The sequence below is a fragment of the Chinchilla lanigera genome, unplaced genomic scaffold, assembly GCF_000276665.1.
Source record: "Chinchilla lanigera isolate Chin_1 unplaced genomic scaffold, ChiLan1.0 scaffold00109, whole genome shotgun sequence".
Classification (NCBI taxonomy): Eukaryota; Metazoa; Chordata; class Mammalia; order Rodentia; family Chinchillidae; genus Chinchilla; species Chinchilla lanigera.
The window spans coordinates 3,110,085-3,133,356 of NW_004955510.1; positions in this window are offsets into that span (position 1 = coordinate 3,110,085).

Here is a 23,272-nt window from a genome sequence, read left to right on the forward strand (position 1 = left end):
CTTGAGATTGTGTTTTAGTCCTTCATCTTGTCATGTTTGGTACCTGATGAAGAAGGCTCAGTCTTTCTCTTCCCTAAGAACATTGTTTTATGGCTTATAACCAGAAAGTATCTAAGCCACATTTTAAAGCCAAGAGTGCTATATCCCATTCCACACTTTGTACTTCAGCAGGTGACAGTAATCTAGTGATTCCATCAGAAGTATAACAGCAAATCCCAATATGTGTTCCACTCATCACTTGTACATATTTCAGCATCTTTGAAAATATTAATGTGAGGCTATCTTGGCAGAGAGGTAAAAGATTCAAGGTAACTTACAGGACATGAAACATGTATGGATGCATGTATATATCTCCACAGTTATGTTTGTTTCTGTTCATTCCCTTTTTAGCCACAACCTTTTGAAACAATGTCCCTGTTAAACAATGCTGGAGCAGATCTGTCAATCCTGCTGCTGCATTTCACTCTCACTGCCAGCCAGGATCTTCCTGGAACTGCCAACAGTGACTGTTTGAGCAGTTTTAATTAACAAGCATGACTAAACTGGAGGAAATTAGTTCAGTAAATGCCAGTCAGTCCTATTTGCCCTCTTATGGCTCCTGAAGACTGCAGCTGATCCTACTGTGGGTGCTGTGTCGTGGAGCCCAGGGCCAGCAGAACCTGGCCAGACTTGCAGACCCAGCCTCGCTGTGCACCATACAAGATCAGGATGGACCCTGACCAAGCTATGGAGGGAGAGGTATGGAGCAGAGAAATGGAAAAAGAATGACGATGTGTGGCATCCCTGGACCAATTCCCCAGGAAGAAGGCAGGCGTTTGTACTGCAAATGTGTACTAATAAAAAACATTTTTTTAAATTTATGAATGAAATCATAGAGCATGAAGGTAAAACTGAGCTTTGGAGAAATCAGAATGAAAGAATGTACAAACAAATGCAGAAGCAGATGAAGACATAATCCAGCATGCACAGTCATCAGGAAGTGCTATGAATGACAACTCTGGGAGCTGCTGCCATAAATTGCACTTCTTTTCTGTTACAAGTGACCCAGTCTAACAAGGGGCTAATTTGTATGAAAATGGGAGGGAGGAGTTACAGAATGTGACACTCTAAAAGCCTGGACTTTGGATCCTGTCCTCACACAATCACAGATAATTCAGGAAGCACTAATTTTACTTTACCAGTGCATAGCCTATGGTACTGTGGGCTGAGTCTGCCTCAGCTCTCTGTGCATCCCTGGGTCAATTTGTCCTGGTGAACTATACTCTCTGTGCCTGTTTCTCACTCTATCAAGAGGGGTCTGAGTGGTACCTGCCACACAAGGTTATGGTGATTAATTGAGATGTTATTTGTAAATTGCTTCATTGTGGAGAACATAGTCCCAGGTTAGAACACATTCCATGAAGGTATATTTTCAATATTTTTCTGGTCCTTCTTTGTCACCCAGCTGTGGAAGACCTGGCAGCTTCAATCAACATGGGTACAAAAACATGTTTCCCTGCCACTTTCACCAGCACCAAGGTCCAGCAGAGAAAAGTGGGCACTATGGAGGAGTGCAGCACTAGTGTCCTGACCCTAGTCTTCCTCACTCAAGCTGCCCAACAACCAGCTCTTGCCCTGAGGCTCTGAGGTTGAGCTAGGTCTGCTTCTGCTCCTGTGAGCACTGCCCCTTCGTGGAGTCATTTCCTTTTCACACCCTCTCAGCTGGGTTTCTGGCAGCGCAAGCTCAAGTCAAGGTGGACCCAGCAGCCCCTCCTTCCCACTGGCTCCTCCGTGGACATCTGCTCCAGTTCCAGTAACAGTCTCCAGCAAGGGTGTAAAATTTTGTACTTTTTTCTCAGCAGAGACCCTTGGCTCCTCCTCTTTAGACAGAAAGTGTCCTCTTTCCCTCATCTTAAATAATTACAGGGAAATTTTAAAAATTGAAAATAAATCTAATGAAATTGGCTGTAAGTCCTCCCAAACTTGAAAGATAACGGTTTTTGACAATGTAAAGGGGTCACTTTATGGCTAAGGGAGGCATTCCTAATCTGAAACCAGAAGGTAAACTTTTGCAAAAGTCTAGAAGGAAAATCCAAGGGGAGTTGAAGGAGTCAGAGGCAGGAACCCCCTCAGGACTTAGAGAGAAAGGCTGCACCAAAGGTGATAGCAGAGAATGAAGGAGGGCTAAATCCCTGACTTCTCTATTTTAAACCAAAATTCTCTTCAACCTCGGCTCCTTTTGGCCAATATGGTTATCAGAAGGAAGAACAACGTAGTTACGTCTGTGAGTTTTATTTTAGAGTTGACTTCATGTTTGTTGGGGTAGTCAAATACTTGGGCATGAGACCCTTTAAACCTTTTCCAAAAACATGCTATCAAAAGAGAAAAAAGATTTTATTAAATTCAATTTAACCTGCAAATTTCACTAACTAAACTATGCTATCTGCTGAAACTTCTTGATTGAAATTTTACCTGGTTTCATAAAACCTATATTTGGTGATATTAAAGAAATAAAGGGGAAAAGGCAACCTATTACTGTAGAGAATATAAATTATTTCCATGTCTCTTGTCACAGTTTGAAGATATTTTTGTCAGAGAATCATCAATTTTCTAGACTCCTAAAGATTTATTCTTGAGTTGCCCAGTATTCAACTAGGGACAAGGTGGACACAAGTGTCAGGTGGATTGACCAATGTCACAGCACACATGGGATTCCTAACAAGTCAAAGCAGCCTAAGTCCTAAGAAATCTACATGCTTATCACAGGAATTCAAGGAAATGAGGGGTCAGAGTGTCATTTCCCCAATATAATAAAAATTGTACTTTAATTTATGACAATTAAAGTACAAAAATTGTACTTTAATTGTATGACAAGCATGCACGGTGGTACATGCTTGTAATCCCAGCACTGGGAGGCTGAGGCAGGAGGATCATTGTGAGTTTGAGACCAGCCTGGGCTGCAAAGTGAGCTCAAGTCCAGGCTATACTGCATAGCGAGACCCTGTCTCAAGAAGACAAAAGAGTATATTATTCAGCACTAAAAAAAAAAAAAAAAAAAAAAAAAAAAAAAAAAAAAAAAAAAAAAAAAAAACTTTAAATTTATGTCATTACAAACATAATATTTCATCAACAAAATAAATGATGATTTTTTTACAGCTCATCTTAGTTCTTACAGAAGTCAAAGATGAAATGTAGCAATATCTGTGGATCTAGTGGGTATTACAATCTTATAATTTTATGTGATATGACTTCATTATACTTTTTAAACCTTATTTTTGCACAATTTACTGAGAACAATTTTTACTTCTTGCCAGGTCTGGCCCTAAATCACACTGGTAGTCCCATCCTCAACTTTGTGTTCCCTTCCATATGACTGTAACTTTTTAGCGACATTTATTTGAGCATGTATTATACATATAGGAAAGCTTTGTGCTGAGCATGGACGGTAACATAATCCCTGGTCAAACAACAGCTATTTTTTGAGCTAATCAGATTCCTCATCCAGAACCTTAACTGAGAGGTTAAATAAGCAATTAGAGTTGGCTCTAAAGTTGGTGTAGCAGTGGGACAGAATGCAAGCACCAGCAGGAAGAGTAAATCATCAATCAGCTAGTAGATCATCAATCACAAGTCAGTTAGATCCCCGTAAAGGAGTCAGAAATGAGGCAACTTTGAATTGCAATTTCTTATAAAATCGTTTCTGTCCTTGGAATTCAATGAAATGTCACTGGCATCCTCCTAAAAAGCACTGAGATGTTTCTTTCATGAGTGAGCCGAGATGAGGCCCTGCTCTTTCTAGTTCAAAATGCCTTTCTCGGCACACCCACCTGACAGCAGATGCAGTGCTGTCACCAGAATGCAGGGGAGAAGGAACATCAGCGATGTGTCTGGCTAGGAGCCCCATGTGTGCAGAACCACCTGGGGAATTTTCCAAAAATGAGTGTGGCTAAAGATGGACTCAGAAGAACAGCAAAACATTTCCAGTTATTTCTCCAAATCATCTAGTTTCAGGAACATAAACTAGTAGCCTTTAGTCTTCTCTGGATTATAGATATCTTTGAGAAACTGATAAAAAATAGAGTATTTCTTGCATTGTGTAATATCCACACATGCTTTTTTTGGTAATTTTGGGGGTCCTTACCTTACACCTAGCCTGATGTCCCTTCTAAGCAGAGAGAAAGTAAGTTGTCTAACGAACAGCTGCCAGGAAATGGCAATCTGTAGTCTGAGATATGACAGATACTTTGCAAATAATAAAGAAGGGAAAAGGTGTCCAAAGAAACCTTGTGAGGTAGTGCCCCAGAGACTATCTGATACAAACCAGTGGCTGCAGAGATGTTGAAAGACGGGTAGATAAAGAGGGTATATGGGAGGGGTAACAGTTCCAGAGAACAACGTATGACCCAGGGCAGGAAACTAAAGATAAAGGCTGGGGTGGCCAAAGTTCTGCCTCCAACTGTTTTTGGACCCACAGGAGCCTGGCCAAGGAGCCCTGCACACCAGGGACTGTGATCTCTTGGACAAGATCCTGACCATTGGCTGCTGAGACAGTTAACAAGGGCAGTGAGGCTAACTTTATAACTACTGACAACAACTGTGGACATGGCTTCTGGAATAGAAAGAAGAAAAGAGGCAGACCCCTTTCCTTGCTGACTTTCCAGCAGCCCTGTGATTCTCTTTCCTGGCAGAATGGAAACAGGAAATATGGTTGTTTAAAGAAAGGAGAGAGAGAGAGAGGTAGAAGGGAAGGGGAAGGGGATTAAACAAAGAATCAAGCTGTATTATGTTCATGTACACACTCCTCAAGATGATTGTACAATGCATGTACTACAAACATGTACTGATAAAAACAGGAAATGAAAAACAAACCAAAAAGGAAATATTAAAGGATTTTTCAATCATGAAACACATGCCCACAAATAACTGCAAGAATGGAGCATAATTCCCTTCCATTTCAACATGAACAGATCATAGTGACTCACTTCTAACAAGCTGAATAAGAGAAAATGAGGGTGTGCGATTTGAAAGACATTTAATGAAAAAGAACACTGACTCAGAGGACAGAATCAGAAGCCATAGAGAAATTTTCCTGGGCAAGAGAGGGCTGAGTCCTAGTCAAAAAAGTCTGTTACTAATTAAATTATAGGGCTGGGGATATAGCTCAGTGGCACAAGCACCTGCCTAGCAACCACAAGGTCCTGAGTTCGATTCCCAATACCAAATAATAATGATAATAATAATAATAATAATAATAAAATATAGCAGAAAGAAAGGAATAAGCATACCTACTGTTACACAGCCATTAAATATGAGGACTGGGGTTTGATTTTAGGGTTTACAAACAATTAGTCTCACTGCTTAAGACCACAACATATATTAATGAAGTCTTCTTTGGGTTTTACACTATCGGAGACTTTTGAGCTTTGTGTACATGGATATATCTCCCTCCAGTCTTTTTTTTTTTTTTTTAATAGGATTTGGGATTGACCCCAGGGTCTTCACATGAGCTACATCCTTAGCCCTATTTTATTCTATATTTCACTTTAGTTTTTGGGACAGGGTCTCACGAATATTCCCAGCCTTGGCCTAAAACTGCAGTCCTCCTGCCTCAGCCTTTCAAAATGCTGGGATTACAAGCATGCAGCATCACACCCAATTCACATTGTTTCTTTATATAAGCTTTCTACCCCTTTCTCTCCTTACACTTACCCTGGAAATTGCAAAATATAAATGTGAGATCTTCAACTTGTGTTGGATAGATCCTCAGGCTTTCTTCATTCCTTTCAAATTGCTTTGTTTTCTCTGAAAAGATGTCTTTGAATATCCTGTCTTCAAGTTCACAGAGTGTGTGTGTGTGTGTGTGTGTGTGTGTGTGTGTGTGTATGTGCATCAGAGAGAGAAAGAATGAGAGTGATCAACACTGTATGGGATTTTTCATCATACTCACTGCATTCTTTATTACCAAAATTTCTGTCTGGCTCACATTTATGATTTCAATTCCTTAACTAAACTTCCTATTTTGCCCATGCATTATTTTTTCTGATACCATCAAGTTGTCTGTTTCCTTATAGCTCACTAATATCCCATGAAAAAATTATTTTGCATTCTTTGTCATGTCATAGCTCTTTATTTTTTTAGAACAGGCTATTAGTCTTCCTTAGGGGGTGTCATGTGTCCTTGGCTTTTCAAATTCATTGAAATCTTGTTTTCCTGTCTTTACTCTGAAGAAGTGGTGACTTTCTCCACTCTTACTGACTAGACTCAGGAGGAAAACCCTCACTAAACATCCTAGCTAAGGATTCTGAGGTTGTTTCAAAATTTTTCTACCTGTCTACTTGTTGGGGACCACAAGTTATAAACTGAGTCAAGCGGATGTCCAAGGCCATCCTTGTCCTGCCCTGGAAGCCAAATTGGAATGCAGAAACTCTCAGCTTTTGGTCACAGTTGAAGCCCTATGGCTAGTGATGCTGTGGTGCTCACAGGGCAAAATTAGGTCTGCTGAGAATGGCAAGCATCTTTAAAGCAATGTAGTAGCAGTAGTCAAAGTTTCACCTGGGGAAACTGCAGTTTCTTTATTGACCTTTGTCTCATCCTTGCAAGAATGCTTTGTTCTTTTGCTAGCCCACTGCAATGCTACTACTGCTCCTGGAATCACTTACTACCCCTCCCCATGCTCTGGCAAGGGCAAACAGTAGCAAGCTGGAGAGTCTTTGTCTCTACAGGTCCTGAGGCATTGACCTCCCAGCCCCCTTTTTATGCACTACTAAATTTGTCTGTCTCTTATTTCATCCTTTCATCCTACGACCTCATACAGCCAGTTAGGCATCTTGGCCAGGTCCCTGATATATACCTTCTCCAAACCTTTCATAATCTCTCAAAGGGAGCAGATTTCTAAGATTATGCATCTTCTCTCCATCCTGCAAAAGTAGGCTTTGTGCTTAGAGAGTCCAATTGGTTTTACCTAGGACAGTTGATGAAATGCTCCTTTGCACACCTTCTCCTGGTCCTGGGCTCGGGTCAGCTGTCTGTGAGATGCTTGTACTCACTGTCTATTTGGGGTGGTGAGTGAGCTGGCCCGAGAAGATGGGTGAGGTGCACAGAGCATTTGGGGTGCCTGGGGGCAGTTGGGGATTCCACAGCTGAGGTATCCCCAGGGGCTCATGGACGAGCCTCCTGTGAGAGTGCGCAGCGAGTAGGGTCCTGGCGTCTCTTCTCTACTCCTGCTGCCTTTCTTTTTTTTTTTTGGTTTTTCTCCAGTACGGGGAACCGAACTCACGACCTTGCGCTTGCCAGGCAGGCACTTTTGCCGCTGAGCTAAATCCCCAGCCCCTCCTGCTGCCTTTCAACCACTCACCGTTGCTGCTCATCTCAGGATTCCTGATGGGAAAGAAAGACGTGAAGGCCGGGCAGGAGCCAGATGCTTACTTGTTGTTCTCTCATCCTGGAGGGGAGAAATCATGAACCAAGAAAGAGGCTCTCTTTGCACACAGCTCTGCTGCTTTAGGGGAGCTGCAACTTGGGTAAACTGAAACTGTTCTTCTTGCCCTCTGGGGGGCCCCTCTCGCCTCTATTCTTGGACTTATTTTTTAACTCCTCTGTGTAATGGCACCCCTCCACCCTACCGGCACCTCACCCCACCCCCTCTCCTGGACGCTCATGGGTGCTGTCCTCCATTGTAGTTATCAAAAGGGATCCTTCCGCAGAAGGACAAAGGCAGAAAGCTCCTATTCTGCCCACAGATGCTACTTTCCTTGTTAGAATTTGGAACTTATGAGCAATTTACGGCTTTTATTTATTTATTTATATAAATTTATTTAATGGCCCAGGACTTATTATTATTTATTATAAGGACCTAGGACTTTTTCACTGAGTTATATTGAAGAATGAACATGTATATACAAAACTAAGGTATTTTTTTCGTTTTATATGTACATGCACATATGCATATACATTCAAGCTTATAAACAACTGATGCCTTGCCCTTGGGTTTCCTTATTCCCTGCCTGTGCGTGCTTTGTAGAGCTAGAGATAGAGCTTCATCTTACATGCCTATATTTGTTCATCTGAGTAACCACTTTGAAGATATCAATATGTAATACAACAACCATTGTTAATTTTCTATCACTTGGTCTGAAATTCTGTATTGCTTGTATTTGTGTTATTTTCTAAATGTCTGTGTGTTTGTTAATATGTTTTCATTCTTTTACCTTTAAAATTAAAAAAAAAAAATTTAATGAAAATCTTCCAGTCCAGTGAAATCAGTAACTAGGAGTTCTAAGAACAAAATGGCTTCTATGAATATAGCTATAAAATAAAATACTAAGAGTGATTCTCCCAATAACCAAACACTTTCAGTGACAGGTCATCTCTGCGGCCAAAATGAAGAGTAAGCTTTGGGAGCTAAACAAGGAAACATATCAACATTTTTCTTCATTAATAAGATTAACATGTCTATGGAAAGCAAAGGTACAGAGGCCCGATTAAGAGATGTCTAGAGAAAAAGGTCTATGGTTGTTTTCAAGAATGTTGAGGTCAAGGGGGAAGAACTCTATCAGTTCACACAACCTTTCATTAGAATATACTACATAAAATAAGCAAGAAGGTTTTATGATTATTATTATTACCATTTGTTTTGTACTTTGTATTATTACTAAATAGTCTGTTCAAAATGAAAAGGGAACTAGAGAGTGGGGAGGGGAAGGAAGGAAAGGAAAAATGAGAAAAGAAGAATAAAACAAAAACAGAGGTTTGTGAAAGGGGAGAGGAAGGGGGTTTGAAAGGAGGGGGAAGGGACAGAAGGAAAAGAGTGTACCAAGAAATATCAGATACAGGTACAAATTCCCTATAATGAATGTAGTCATTATGTACACCTAAATTGTACCATTAAACTTAAATAAACTAAAAATAATAATTATCATAAAGATTGTGCAACATTGTAATTTTATGACAGAAATTTTAAGGAAAATTTAACTTTCTTCTCGCTTTGTCGACATGTTCACAAAGCAAAATACAATTGACTTTGCCTCCCATGTTGCCTTTAGACTAGGAAAACATACCCCTAGAGGGTTATATCTTTCTCATGATTCTATTCTTCTGCGAAGTCATGACTCGGTGACCAATTTATACATAAGTCCTCCATGCCTTTGGTTAGCGTGACGCAAGTCCTTAACCATGCTTTTCTCTGAGGAGCTGGTGAAAGTGAATTTGAGGAACAACCGTGTAAGGCACTAACAGCTAACCATGGGTCTTCCATCTCCCCACTGAGGACTCCTCTGAGACATAGCTGCTGCCTTTCTATGACTGCTAGCTTGAATCTTGCTAAACTTGGCCTCACAAAACTACTTTCAGTGATATTCCCCAGGCATAGGGCTGACCCAAAACAATACCCATTCATTATTTATCTAACTACTTATTTCAAAAGTATGCGTGCAAGTTTCTTAGGTGCCACAGGCTGCTACATCCATATACCATGCAAGAACAAAGAAGGGTAAAAAGGGTAATGGTTTACACCAGAAGACGGCTGTAAAATCTATAGGGTGGAACTTGGAAATCGCTTTGAATTACCTTTCCATCTGGCAGCATGAGCAGAGTCTATTTAACATTATGTGCATCAATTTCCTCCTAGCGCCTTTAGATGAAAACCTGTGTGAACTCGGCTCCTATAGGCACTGAAGATCACGCTTGCATCTCTTCCCCACCATCATCATATTTCAACACAGTAAATGTGTCTGGTAGGATGGGGGTGAGGAAGTTGGTCTTATTTCCAAGTCAAAAAGCCTGCTTATTTATACAAAGAGGCACGTGTTCTATGTGAGTTGAGTACTGCTGCTGAAATTAAAATTTCTCTCCTGGTATGGCCCACATTATACTTTTAAATTGTAGAGCAGGATTAACCAAGCTGTACAGGAATTGGCTTATAGAAAAATGTCAATTACAGTTTTGCTTTGGCTGAGCTACATCATCGTGGAATCAGCCTAGAGGCACTGAAAGTGGGTGCAACCCCAAACAGAGGGAGGGGCAGAAAATGCAGATTTGAAAGCTGCTCTGTGTCTTGCGCATTTCTGAGCCCAGGGGAGATTATTGATCAATAGTTAAGCTACATCTCAGGCTACAAGGTCAGAACATAAGGCTGGGATGTCCTTCTGATGAATACCTTTTATGCTGGTGAAGTGGAAGCATGTTTTCTTAAGAACAATTTACTGGTTATTTTACTGCAGGCAGTATATGACTTCTGTCCAGAGAGACCTGTGACTTCTTCATAATTCTTTAATCTCTCCAATTTACTTATTCCTCTCATTTTCACATAAGTGCAAACTTCCTGTTTGATTGATAGAAATGGAGTTTACAAGGGAACTACCCATTATCTATTCCAAATACCACCATTGCCTTTTCTCTGGCTCGTTCTCTGCCATGACCCATTCAATTCTTTGTATCCTGTGAAAACTGACTTCACTTAAATATGGAAATGAATCTGCAGATGTTATACTGCATTAATCAAGGTTAAAGTGCCCATTTCCTTCCCTCTCTTTTCAAGAATGCAGCAAAAAATTGGAGATGGCAACGTTTAGAGAGTATACATTTTTTCTATACCATCTCCCTTAAGGAACAAATAACACTTACTCACACAATTTATTGTCCATTTAGCCTTTGTTCACATACTGTAGGTGGTTCTAGTACCCCCCACCTGTAGCATAATCGCTTTGCTCTCCCAGGTCTTCATCTTTAAAATGGGGATTATAATAATCCTTCTCAAGTTTTATCACCCAGTCTGTACAGACTTAACTGACACTATGTCAGGAGGTCTAAATTCTTCAACAGCTTTTACTAATTTGCTCTACCAGAACCTTTGAGATATTGTCCCTATTTTGCAGATAAAGAAATCAGAGAAAAGCAATATGTTATTATAAGGTGGGGTAGTGACAAATGCTGCAATGTAGGACACGCTAGTGAATCTGGGTTGGATCTTGGGGTTTACATGGTGAGACTTAGCAGGCACTGAACTCCTGCACCCCCATCTTGGGTGAGTAGTATCTCCCAACAGACGGCATGATTCAGACATTTTCCATGGCAAATATGCTGACACATGCTCTCAGACATTTTAATGAACAATGATTCCTTCCTGGCCCAATAATTATCTCACAAGCTAAGTAATCATTTTAGAAATGGTTCCCCTATTGCAAGTAATAAGGAAGGGATGAGTGAAGATTCAATGTCCCTTTCAAGAAGCTTTCTGAGAGAGGAAAGGACTCTCACAGAGTGCTCTTTGAGTAGGTTTTACTATCTCAAATTTACAGGAGAAATATCCAAGACTCTAAGTAATACACTAAATTGCCCAACATCACCCAACAAAATTAGTAGTAGTTACATTTCTAGTTTTTTCTATCTCCAAAGAACAAATCTATGATACTTTTAAGGATGCTCAGTGATTACTATTGAGTTCCCATCTTATAACACATATATTTGTGTAAGGTTATTTTTCACTTACATTTCTGCTTCTGTTTTTTCTCAGGTTGATGTTGTTATTATACAGACATCTGAATACAGGGAGCAGTGAGGAATTGTGTATCTAATGGTTCTTTCCATTCCCCATATTGAACAACTGACCCAGGACACTTGGCTGCACTGACGAAAAGTGGAGCTGGAGGGATAAAGCTTTTGATCCTCTGTATTTGCCAGTAAAGAGAAGGAAGTGCTGAGTGTGAATTGCAAAAATTGTGGCAAATGGATTGCCCTACACAAGTCACAATGTGCTTGATATGTGTGCACAATTAAGTGAGAGCTGCATGTGAATCAATTGACACTGAAAAAGGTAAAGTAGCATGATAAAGCAGAAATATCACCAATCTCTAGATTGAATAATATCACTAAGAAATTTTGCCATATATGTTAGTGTTATGGTTTGTGTCTGGGTGTCCCCCCAAAGCCTCATGTGGTCATGGGGCAGGCTTTTGGAGTTTGATTGATTATGGATGTGAGAGCTGCACCGGCCCTGGGGTGGATAGTTTGCATATGTAAGGGAGAGCAAGAGGCTGCTTGCTGAGATTCCTGGCTTTTGTGCTTTTTACTTTTGCTCTGCTCTGCCGCCATGAGCTGTAGCCCTCTGCCAGGTGCCACTCTGCCTTGTAATCTGCCAAGTATGGACTGAAACCTCCACAAACTGTAAGTGAAATAAACTTTTCCTTCCTTAATTTTGGGCATCAGGTATTTTGTCCCAGCAACGAGAGAAAAGTAACCAAGACAGATTAGTCATTTCACTGAGTCTCAGTTGCATCAACAATTCAATGAGGCCATCATTTCAAATTTGTATGTCAGATCAGTATATGACATAAAGTGGGATCACTATTGGATTAGAGGCTGGTATTAAAAATTTTTCCCTGTGCACTAAATCATACCCCATTCAAAGTTTTGGGGCAGCTCATATTCTTGAGACTTTATCCAACTTTCCAGCTATGTGTAGCTGCTTTCTCATCTGTCATTTCTGGAGGAAGATGGACCCAGGACTTCAGTCATAAAGATCATGTCAGTGGCAGGCTTCCATATCAGTAGTACCATGTAATGAGTCTGTCAATACTTGTGTTTATGTTTTAGGGGTTCAATTTATGCTTTTCAGCATTTCATCCTGCTTCAATGAGCAGATAACTCAAACACAGCAACATCACCATCAGAATGGTATCCAGATCAACAAAGTAGAAGAATCCCAATAGAAAGGATTAAAAGCTTTATCCCTCCAGCTCGACTTTTGTTCTGTGCAACCAAATGTCCATATCACAGAACATGAACTCAATGATTCAGTATGGTCAGTGGAGAGAACCACAGATACACAACTCTTTGTTCGGCACACAAAATGGCAAAGAGTTGTTTCAAGGTAGAGGAAAAAGAAATACATCCCAAACATTAAGAACAGTGCTTTTTCATCCCCTAAACTACATTCCCATTATGAACCAGGCAGGTTTCAAAGGCTAACTCCACAAACTGCCCACTTCTTCGTGACACTGAATGCCACTGGAGAGAATTTGATTAATTTATGAATTTAATTAATTTATCACGCTAACTTCTGTGTGCCTCATCATTTACCAAAATCTCCATGAAGGTGGTGATTATGAATGTCTTCTGTATGCAGAGCCTCCTAGAGTGCCTGGCATTGGATAATTCTCAAAAAAAAAAATTTTGTGAACTTGAAAATGTGAGGTATTTGAGGACATATCAACATTCATTTTTCATCCTTTCATTTGTTCTTTCAATTGACATAAATTGAGGACTGACTTGTAGCAGGCAGAGTGGGGAAACAAGCAATTATAAATCAGAAGGTGCTTATTCTTTGGAGGGTGAGGTTGATATTAAATGATCCTTTGTACAATTAGATATTTAAATACAATTTGTAAAACATTATACAACTGAAACATATTTTACTAAGAAAATATATTTCTTGATAAATACTACATGGTAGGTCAGGGAATCCTGGCCAAGTGACACTTAAAGAAAGCTGTAAGGAATGACTAGTAATTGATTTAACATGTGAGGGAATAAAAAGTTAGTTTCAGGAGACAGGATATGTTCCAAGATCCTGAGATGCAACAGCTAAAGCTGCTTTCAAGGAATTGAGAGAAACCCAGTGTGGCCAAGGTGGAGAGAGTGAGAGTATTATGTGATAAGTTTAATGAGGCAGACAGGAGCGTGCTCTTCCAAGAACTTACCGGTTATGTTAAGATTATGTTTCCACTGCTTCTTTAATTGACAGATAAAAATTGGACATCTTTATGGGGTACAGTGCCTGTTGTGGTACATTTACACATTATGTGTTGTCATCTCAAGATATTTAGGTTATCCATCATTGCATACATTTGAGAACATTCATTTTACAATGCAATGTTGTTCACGATCATCGCTCACTGTGTAATGGAACACCGGAATTTATACCTCGCATCTGACTGTGATTTTGAGCCTATTAACCAATCTGCTTTCGCTCTTACATGGCTTCTCTTCTAGTAACCACTCTTCTGCTCTCTACTTCTATGGACTTAGCTTTTTATTATCCTAAGAAGATGGAGATGCTCTGGAAGCCTTGTGAGTGAGAGATTTGTTTACAAAGGCTCATTTCAGAGCACTGATAATAATAGAGGGGAGAGATATGACAGAGAGTGTGGGGAGACCAGTCAGGACGTGGTCAGGACACCATGGCTTTTTAGACCAGGTAGGTGAAAGTGGATTTAGGGAAATCAGAACATCAGAAGAAAATTAAGTGATAAATTTGACAGAAGATGATAATTAAGATGTATAGATAGAAACAATTAGTAAGAATAAATTCCAAGTTTCTGGCTTGTCTAATTCAGACAAATTCAAGTTGAGTCAAGGCCATCTTACCTATTAGACTTAAAAGGTACAGTCAGGGACCTCATATTTTTAGGGGCCTAGAAACTATGTTAATATTTATTTAAACAGATGAACAAAATGAAATTAGGTAAAAGAAGTATTTATAGTTTCAATATATTTATCTTTTACAAGTGAGGTAAAATAAAATGTTAAAACTTTTATGGGAGAAAAATCTAGGGCCCATAAAACTTATAGTGCAGGCCTGGGCCAACTATCACTGACACATGAAGCTGGGTGAGAAACAAACACACATGTGATTGGAAGCCTTTGGCAGCATAGTACAAACCAGTTCTGTCATCAATGTAAATTTGAGGTACCTAGGACATTTCTAAGTATAATGACAAAAAGCCCTTCAGATACACAACTCAAAAATTGTCATGGAATTCTTGATGTCCAAAAAAACATGAAGTACTGTTATAGTTGGCATCCCAAAGTATGGATTTCAATTTTACCTCCACCTCTGCAGCATCCTTTTGTTTTGATTGCCTAGAACAGCACCATCTTTCTTCTAAGAAGTCTTTCAAAATACATGATTTTGTTTACATTCATTCTTAAACTGGAGAGGCAGATTGGATTAAGAATAGATTAAGAACTCCTGGAGAGGCAATTCGATTATGTGATGCTGTTCTCATCACTGGATTAATTCACAGATGTTCATGGTGAAACACGCTCTTTGTAGGTAAGGCCCCATTGGAGGAGGTGGGCCATTGGAGCCATAACTCTGGAAAGTGTTTCTCTTAAGAGGACTCTTCTCCTGCTCTGTGTCCCAACCACCATGAAGTGAGCAGCTTTGCTCCACCATGCCCTTTGCCATGATGTTCCTGCCCTGGAGCTAGCCAGCTATGCAACCTTTGAATCACTGAACCAAATTTAAACCTCTTTCTTTTTTTTTTTTTTTTTTTGGTTTTTCTCCGGTACCGGGAACTGAACTCACGACCTTGCGCTTTCCAGGCAGGCGCTTTTTGTGCCTGAGCTAAATCCCCAGCCCTTAAACCTCTTTCTTTAAGTTTCAGGTATCAAGTATTTTGTTTAGCAATGGGAAACCTGACCAATAGAGCAGTGAATATACTTCAACCATAGTGAGAAGTTATTAGACTCTAACAGAGCCCATTACAGTCTTCCTATGGGATTTAGGATATGAAGGTGGCTAGAGAAATCCCTGTGCTCTCTAGTCCTATTGCAGAAAAACAGGCCAAACAGGAAGAAACAGCACTGAATAGGTTTAGAAGGCAGTTTTTTACACTAGTGGGCTTCTGACTAAGATCTCTCCTAAAGAGTCAGTGTCCTGCCCGGTGGAGTTTTAAGGCTTTTAAAGATAAGCAGGGAGGTACAAAGGGAAATTCTGCACATATGACCAGAGGGTTGGCTGAAATCATGGGTTGTTAGAGAATCTGAGCTTCTCAAATTACATTGTGAGGTTATCAGTTACTTGAAGGCTGTGAAAAACATCTTATATTACATTGCAAGGCCATTAGCTACACAAAGGCAGTAAAATCAAGGGTTACCCAAAGAAAGGAATATTTTGTTATCAGACTTGCCTGGACATGTCTGCTGGTTTTGACAGTCATTGTTCGTGAGCTTTCTTAGCAGGTCTTTGTCTAAAATTTTGATTACCTTTCAGTAGAACATTCACTGGAATGCACCCTAGAATTGCCTGGGGAAGGGCACATTACCAAAAGAAGAAACTTTTTTGTGGCTGCCTTCTTTGTGCCCTCAAAGTGTGCTGCACTGACTCTACATTAAGAAGTGAACCAAAACCGCATGTACTCATAGACAGGGGCTCCAGAAGATGACTGGCTCAGGAAGCCTTCCAGCTGACTTGCTGTTTGGAGATGGGATCTGCTCAGAAGAGGAGGATCCCTGGAGGTGCGGCCTAGAAGGACTTATTTCCTCCCTTCCTCTCTGCTTCCTGTGTGTCATGAGGTGGGCAGCTATCCCTCCACCACACCCCTGTGTCACGCTGTTCTGCATTGGAGCCGGTCAACTGTAGGCTGAAATGTGAGCTAAAATAAACCTTTCCTCTTTCCAATTATGAGTGTAGGTATCATGTTGCAGTGATGAGAAAGGGACTAAGACACTCTACTCCTGACCTATACTTATTACAGTGTAAATTTATTACATGTGTGCTGATCTCACCGACTAAGTAGTGAAATCTTCAATAAGACCCTCATAGTGTCACTTATTAGCGTGTATCTTTAGCAATGACTACACAGTGGAACTCAGTGAACATTAGTTCAGTAAATGGGTAAAGCTAGGTTCATTACAGCTCTAACTCACAAAGCGCACATCGCTTCTCTAACACCAATAGCTTGTGTTCCCCACTATAGAATGGAATATAAAACCAAACCAGCTGGACGGAGTTTTGAAAGTGCATGAACAGGTGGTGCTGGGTCTGAGATGGACTGGAGTCCCTTTACGAGGAGGCAGCCTGGAAAGCTAGGTGTGGGTCATCTATAACTCCACCTGCAGCATCAAGAGGGTTTTCTTCACAGAACCTACAGCACATTTCCATATAACACAACGGGCTGCTCAAGAGGCCGATGCTGTACAGCCTCTGACAGCTACTTTATAGCCCTGTCCTTGGGGCATCTAGATTTCATTTCTGTAAAAACCAATAACAAGTCAGTGAGAGCCTATGGAGGCACCAAACTATTTGTAAATTACACAGGCATAAAAGAGCATCATAAAGATAAGAACTCATATTTTCACATTCCAATAAGCATAGCATCAATTAAAAGCTCAAGGCCAAGAAGCTTAGCCAAGTTTCCATCCAGATGGAATTTATAATGAATGTTACAAAGCCCTAAAAACTAGGGATTCCAGCCAAAGCAAGGACAAGCCATAAAAGGTATACACCTCCCCAATGCAACAGTAATAACATCAACAACATGGTTCCTTCTTTGCCACAAATCTATTTTTTATTCCTTTCTGTGCATTTCAGCAAACATTTATTGAGTGCCTACTATGTGTGGAGGAATGCTTGGAGGCTAGGGTGATGAGTAGGCCCAGGACAAAGGGGGAGAAAGATATGTGTTTGTACACATATGTACAAACCCAGACACAGACAAACAGATACACAAACACATACCCAAACACCATGTTCAGTGAAGAGTGCAAAACCATCCAGTCCAAAGTAGTATGATTGATGCTCATTTCTCAAGCCTCTGGATAATAGATTGAAAACCTTCAGCCTTCCTTTAACTATCCCCCCTCAGAACTCTAACCAGTCAACTAGGTGGGAATGTCAGGTTAGGAAGGCAGTGTCCTTTGCTTTCTGCTGAGAAATGACTGCCTGTCAGAGAAACAGTGACAACATGCTGCCTTTGAAGCCATGCAGATGAAGGTTGACTAGCCGTGGAACTTTTCACACCCATTTACTATGGGGCAAATATTAGCCTGGTCACAGAAATGCAGATACTTATGAAGTGGAGTACACCATTTGGAGAACTGAACTCAGTGTGGGCCACTAACATTTGACTGAAATCCTACTGTACATGAAAAGTGCCTTGTGCTATGGACATTGCCCCTCCTAGCAAGATTATGTCCATCAAAGACCCTCCATATGAAAAGTTCCTAGTGCTATGTCTGACATAGGAGTTGTTCAGTAACACAGTCCTCTTTCTCCCCTACAGTTAATGTATCTTTCAATGCCCTAAAAATGTCTCCTAAAATATTCCCTTTAGATGTATAAACATTAACAACCAGAAAGATATGTGTTGCCTCCATCCCAATCATATGAACATTCTGGGCCAGAAAATAGCATCTGCTGTGTGGGGCCAGCTGCAGGCTTAGGAAACTTAGCAAGGAAGGCAGCATTAAGCCTGCTGTTGTGTGGGATGACCCAGGCTATGGTGATAGGTAGCCATGAGATAGGCAGGGTGACACCCCTGGGTGCGATTCAGTATAGAATAGGGAATGTAATCCTCATGCTTAGGGTACATGACAACCCAGCATGCACTAACCCTAAGAAAAGGAAACAGGCAGATATTCTCAATTTCCTTCTAGACATCGTCTTTGATTATCTCCTTGTATGAAGGGCTGAAGTCCCTTTACTAGGATTAAAATAGCATTTAAGAAAGAGAAGAAACAAATTTCAGTTATAGCTTACTTCCTAGAAGAAACCAATATCAGTATAACAAATACATTTTCTTTGTCTCTTTCTGTTTAAATTTTTAAAATCTATAACTCTTCATAATTTATAAGTAGCTTTGTGCTCTGACTTTTCACATATATAATATGAAATCGCTCATTTAACACCACTTTTAATAAAACCACATTTCACCATATGTATGTATACATTCCATGACTTACTTAATGCTCTTTATACTCATTATGTTCTAATAGTAAAATGCATTTTACAGTAAAAATCCCTCACATAAATATCTTTGATCAGAAATATTTGTCTCAGTTGCTAAAAACTTCCTTAGATTGAATCTCCAAGTATAAATTTTTTAAAAGGCATGTACTATGTATTGTCAAACCGTTTTTTTTTAAAATCCTGACCATTGCATTCATAATAAAAAAGCTGAAAATGCATATGCGTTTCAGCTACACCTTCTTGAGTCTAAAATTATTGAGTTTTAACTTTGCCAATTAGATATCCAAAGGGTGAGAACTAATTTCTAGTACACTCTGAGAACATGAAACATTTTTTTAAAATTTTCATTAAGTGTTGGACTTTAAGAAAGACTATACATAATCATTGTCCATTTTATTATTTTATCAGGAGTTCTCCATGGCTATTAACCATATGTATATTAATTCCACAAGCATTAATAATATCAAGGCTTCCTCATCTTTTGTGAATACTCTAGGCTTCTTTTAATCTTTTGATAATGTTTTCTTTTTTACACTTTTTAAGGAAATCAAAGGCATCATTCAATGTCCTTGTCAGTGCCTCTACTATCTTTAGGTTTAAACAGATTCTTTTTTCCCTAAAAGGTCCAGAAAAATACTGAAAATATCTACTTCCTTTGCAGAATAGTTTTCTTCCTAAAAGTTTACTTCAATTAATCCAATTGGAAAAAATTTTAGTGATCAGTAATATATGTCAAATGCCATTTCTGATATCAAGATATTTGCAGTTTATATTAGGATAAAGTTATAATGATCATATATAAGGGATTTGATAAATTCCTCAGCTTTTCCTTATGGTCAAATTCTAGGTGGTTTTAAAAATCTCATTTCTTGAGAATATATTAAGAATCAGAAAAATGCTTGTAACAGTATTAATTATAAAAACAACTAAACCAATTACATAGCTACATCCAAATTTTGTAACTGCTTTTAAAGTTCTAATTAAATTTGCAACTGCAATGTAAAAATGCACATATATAGGTTAAAAATGTTAGAATTGATTGCCCCTGATTTTAAGATTACTATTGATTTTTACTTTCTAGTCATCAGTATATTTCAAATTTTCAACAATGTGCATTTATGACTTTTAAAATAAAAAATAAAATTGTAATATATGGTAGTTTGAATATTGCTTTTCCCGTTTAATGCTTTAATAATGATAAACTTTTCTATAGTTACTTCTGTTTTCAAAGCATTTCCTGGTTGGTGTCCTTTTTTACTCCTTTCAGGATTAAAGGAAAATATATGAATAATAACTTCCTTGAAGCTTGCTTTAAAGGTCGGAGGCTCTCAGGCACCTGTACTTCTTTCTTCCAGACCGGTTTCCCGGTTACCTTGTGTTGTTTGACTTCCTACAAATTTGTTACCTTTCACTCAGCTCATGCCTTAGGGTATGAAGATATCTTACTTTATGAAGCCTTCCTTCCTTGTCCATTTCTCCCAACTGTTTCTGTTGACAATATTCTATCTCTTGCAGGTATTTTTCCTGACCTCCGACACACACACACACACACACACACACAAACACACACACATGTACACACACATACACACATACATACACAATACATTCTCTCTCTCTCTCTCTCTCTCTCTCTCTCTCTGTCTCTCTCTGTCTCTCTCGCTCTCTCTCTCTCCCTTCCCGTGGCTGCTTTCTTCAGATTCCCAGCACCTTGCAATCTCATGATCCATCTCCTCTTCTAAATCTAGAACTTTCTGGAGCAGTACATTATCTTATTTATCCTTTGGAAAACATGATTCTTTTTCATTTCTAAATCAAATACAGTGAGTATGTGAATTCTTTAGTGGGATGCACCGCATCAATACTTCAATAAACTTTAAAAATAAGGATCAATACACTTTTATTCTTACACATACACCCAAGAGAAATGAAAACATACCTCTTCAAGCAAAAGTACATATAAATGCTCATAGTAATGCTATTCATACTAGACATAAGGTAAAAATATTTCAAATATTCATGAAATAAATAAATTGATGTATTAATACAATGGAACACTGCTTAGCAGTAAAAATGAATGAAGTACTGATACATGTGACAATGTTGGTGAACTTCAAAAACACTCTGCTTAATGAAAAATGCCAGTCACAAGGAAGGACACATTGCAAATGTCTAGAAATAGCAAATTAGTGTAGAGTCAATAAGGAAATTGGTAGCTGGATAGGTATAGTAACTTGTAAGTTGTAGAGAGATTATTTGCCAAGAGATATGATATTTCTTTGTGGGATGATGAAAATGTTCTAAAATTACAGTGATACAATTCAGTAAAAGAGCATTTGTTGGTGGTAACTCACCTTTGTAAGTATACTATAAACCAATGAATTGAAAACTTTTAATGGGTGGACTTGTTATTAAGTAAATTACTTCTCATCAATCTATGTATAGTTGTTGCCTCTTATCTATAAGGGATATGTTTTAAAACCCTCCCCCTCAATCTTTGCCTAACACCAAGGATATGGATAGTTCATATTTTTACAGTTTGGAGCTAAATTGTTCTGGAAAAGTCTCATGGGTTCCAAGGTGGGCTTTTAGAAGGTAATTGGATTATAAGGGTTCTATACTATGCTCATCAATGATTAAGCCTTTGGTGAGTTTATAACTAAATCTGCTAGTAGGAGGCAGGGCCTTGTTGAAAGAGGTAAGTCAAGAGTGTGACCTGGCAGGGTGTGTTACTGTCCCTGGCCCCTTCCTCTTCCTTTTCTTCTAGACTTCATGAAGTGAGCAACTTTCCTCTGCCTTTCACCTTCACTATTGTGCATATTCTGCCTTGGAATCAGCCAGGCCAGCCATGGACTGAACCCTCTCAAACCAGAAGCCAAAGTAAACTCTTTCTCCTTAAATTATACATGTCAGATTATTTGGTCTCAGAAACACAAAGCTAACATACCTATATACACTGTTTTCCCCTGCATATATACATATATGATAAAGTTTTACTTGTTAGTCAATAATGATTGCACCTTCTCTCGGACATATCAGAATTGCTTTCATCAGCTGGGGATATAGTTCAGTAGCACAAGCACCTGCCTGGCAAGAGCAAGGTCCTAAGTTTGATTCCTGGTACTACAAAAAAAAAAAAGAATTGCTGCCATCACATTCTTGCCTTTTGGGGTCTTTATTAAGTAAAATAAAGGGTACATGAGCCTTAACCAATGTACATTTCATGACAGTTGATGTGATAACTAGGATGCTACTATGTGACTGAGTGGGTAGCACAGATAGCGTGGATATCATGAACAAAGAGATGACATACATTCTGAGTGGACAGAAGACAAAAGTGTGAGATTCCTCCATGCCACGCTAAACAGTGCATACCTTAAGACTTCTAAACTCTTTCTGGAATTTCCACTTCATATTTTTGTATCATAGTGACTGCGGGTAAGTTAAAGCATAGAAAACAAAACTGTGGACACTGGGGTGATATTTATAAATAATTTGAAAACCTTTACCAAGTTGGGTGTGGTATCCACCCTCACACTCTGTCACATATCCTTGCTAGGACTGGTGGAGGAATATGAGGGAATGATCATAGATGGACTCAAAAAATATAACGTTAGGGTCATTTATTGTAAATCTATTTGGTACTATTTTTAAAAATGTTTTTACATTGAGAAGCATGAAATTGTCCATATCAGAAAACCCCAAGGTTAAAAAACCACTTTAATCCATCTATAGTGAAGTTGCTATATCAAAATTTGCTCCTTTTCTTTTTTTTCAATAAATTTATTTCTTTATTACATTTCACCATGCATAATAAATACATTCACCACGGAGGCTGGTACAGACACACATTGAATTTTATTCTTCTTTATTTCCCCTTCTCCTACCTTCTCCCACCCTCCCTCCATATCTAGGTCCCCTTCTCATTTCTACAAAGTCTACTTCTCTATTTCCTAATACATATCCTTTATTTTACTCTTCAAATTGTTTATGGCTTGGGTACAAACTATGTTCCTTTTCCACCCTCTCTCAATCCCAGTTCTTCGCTTCAGTGATTTGCTTCTCTGGCAAACTGTGAACCTCTATTTATGATTGTCTGACATTGAAGCATTATTGGATTCTGTGTGTGTTTCTCTTAAATGGCTGAACCAGGAGTCCATAAGCCATAATGGATTTATCATAGAATGCTGTCTTCTTCATGTCACTAGAAAAAAACATGACAGTTAGGTTTTATGGTGGCCAAAGAGAATTTTTTAAAGCAAAAAGATTAAAGAGGAGGTCAAGCTGACTTAAAAGTGTTTATTTTCTCTCTCCATTTGCAGGAAGATGTTACACAATTCTTTGGAGTTGTCTGAAAATCATCTTGAAAAAAAAAACCAAGAAAATCCATAATTAAATATCACACTGAACATGAGACATAGGGAAAATAAAGTTCCTTGCAATAATGACTGAAGGCGAATTTTCAGTCATGTGTAACATAAAACCAATATCCTGGGTATGTTAGGTTTACCTGAGTGAGGTCAAGGGCTAGGCAAGTCAATTTTGAAGACCTCTCTTCTCGAGTCCTGGGAGTTTGAAATTCATGAGTAAGCTTAGCGCTGGACC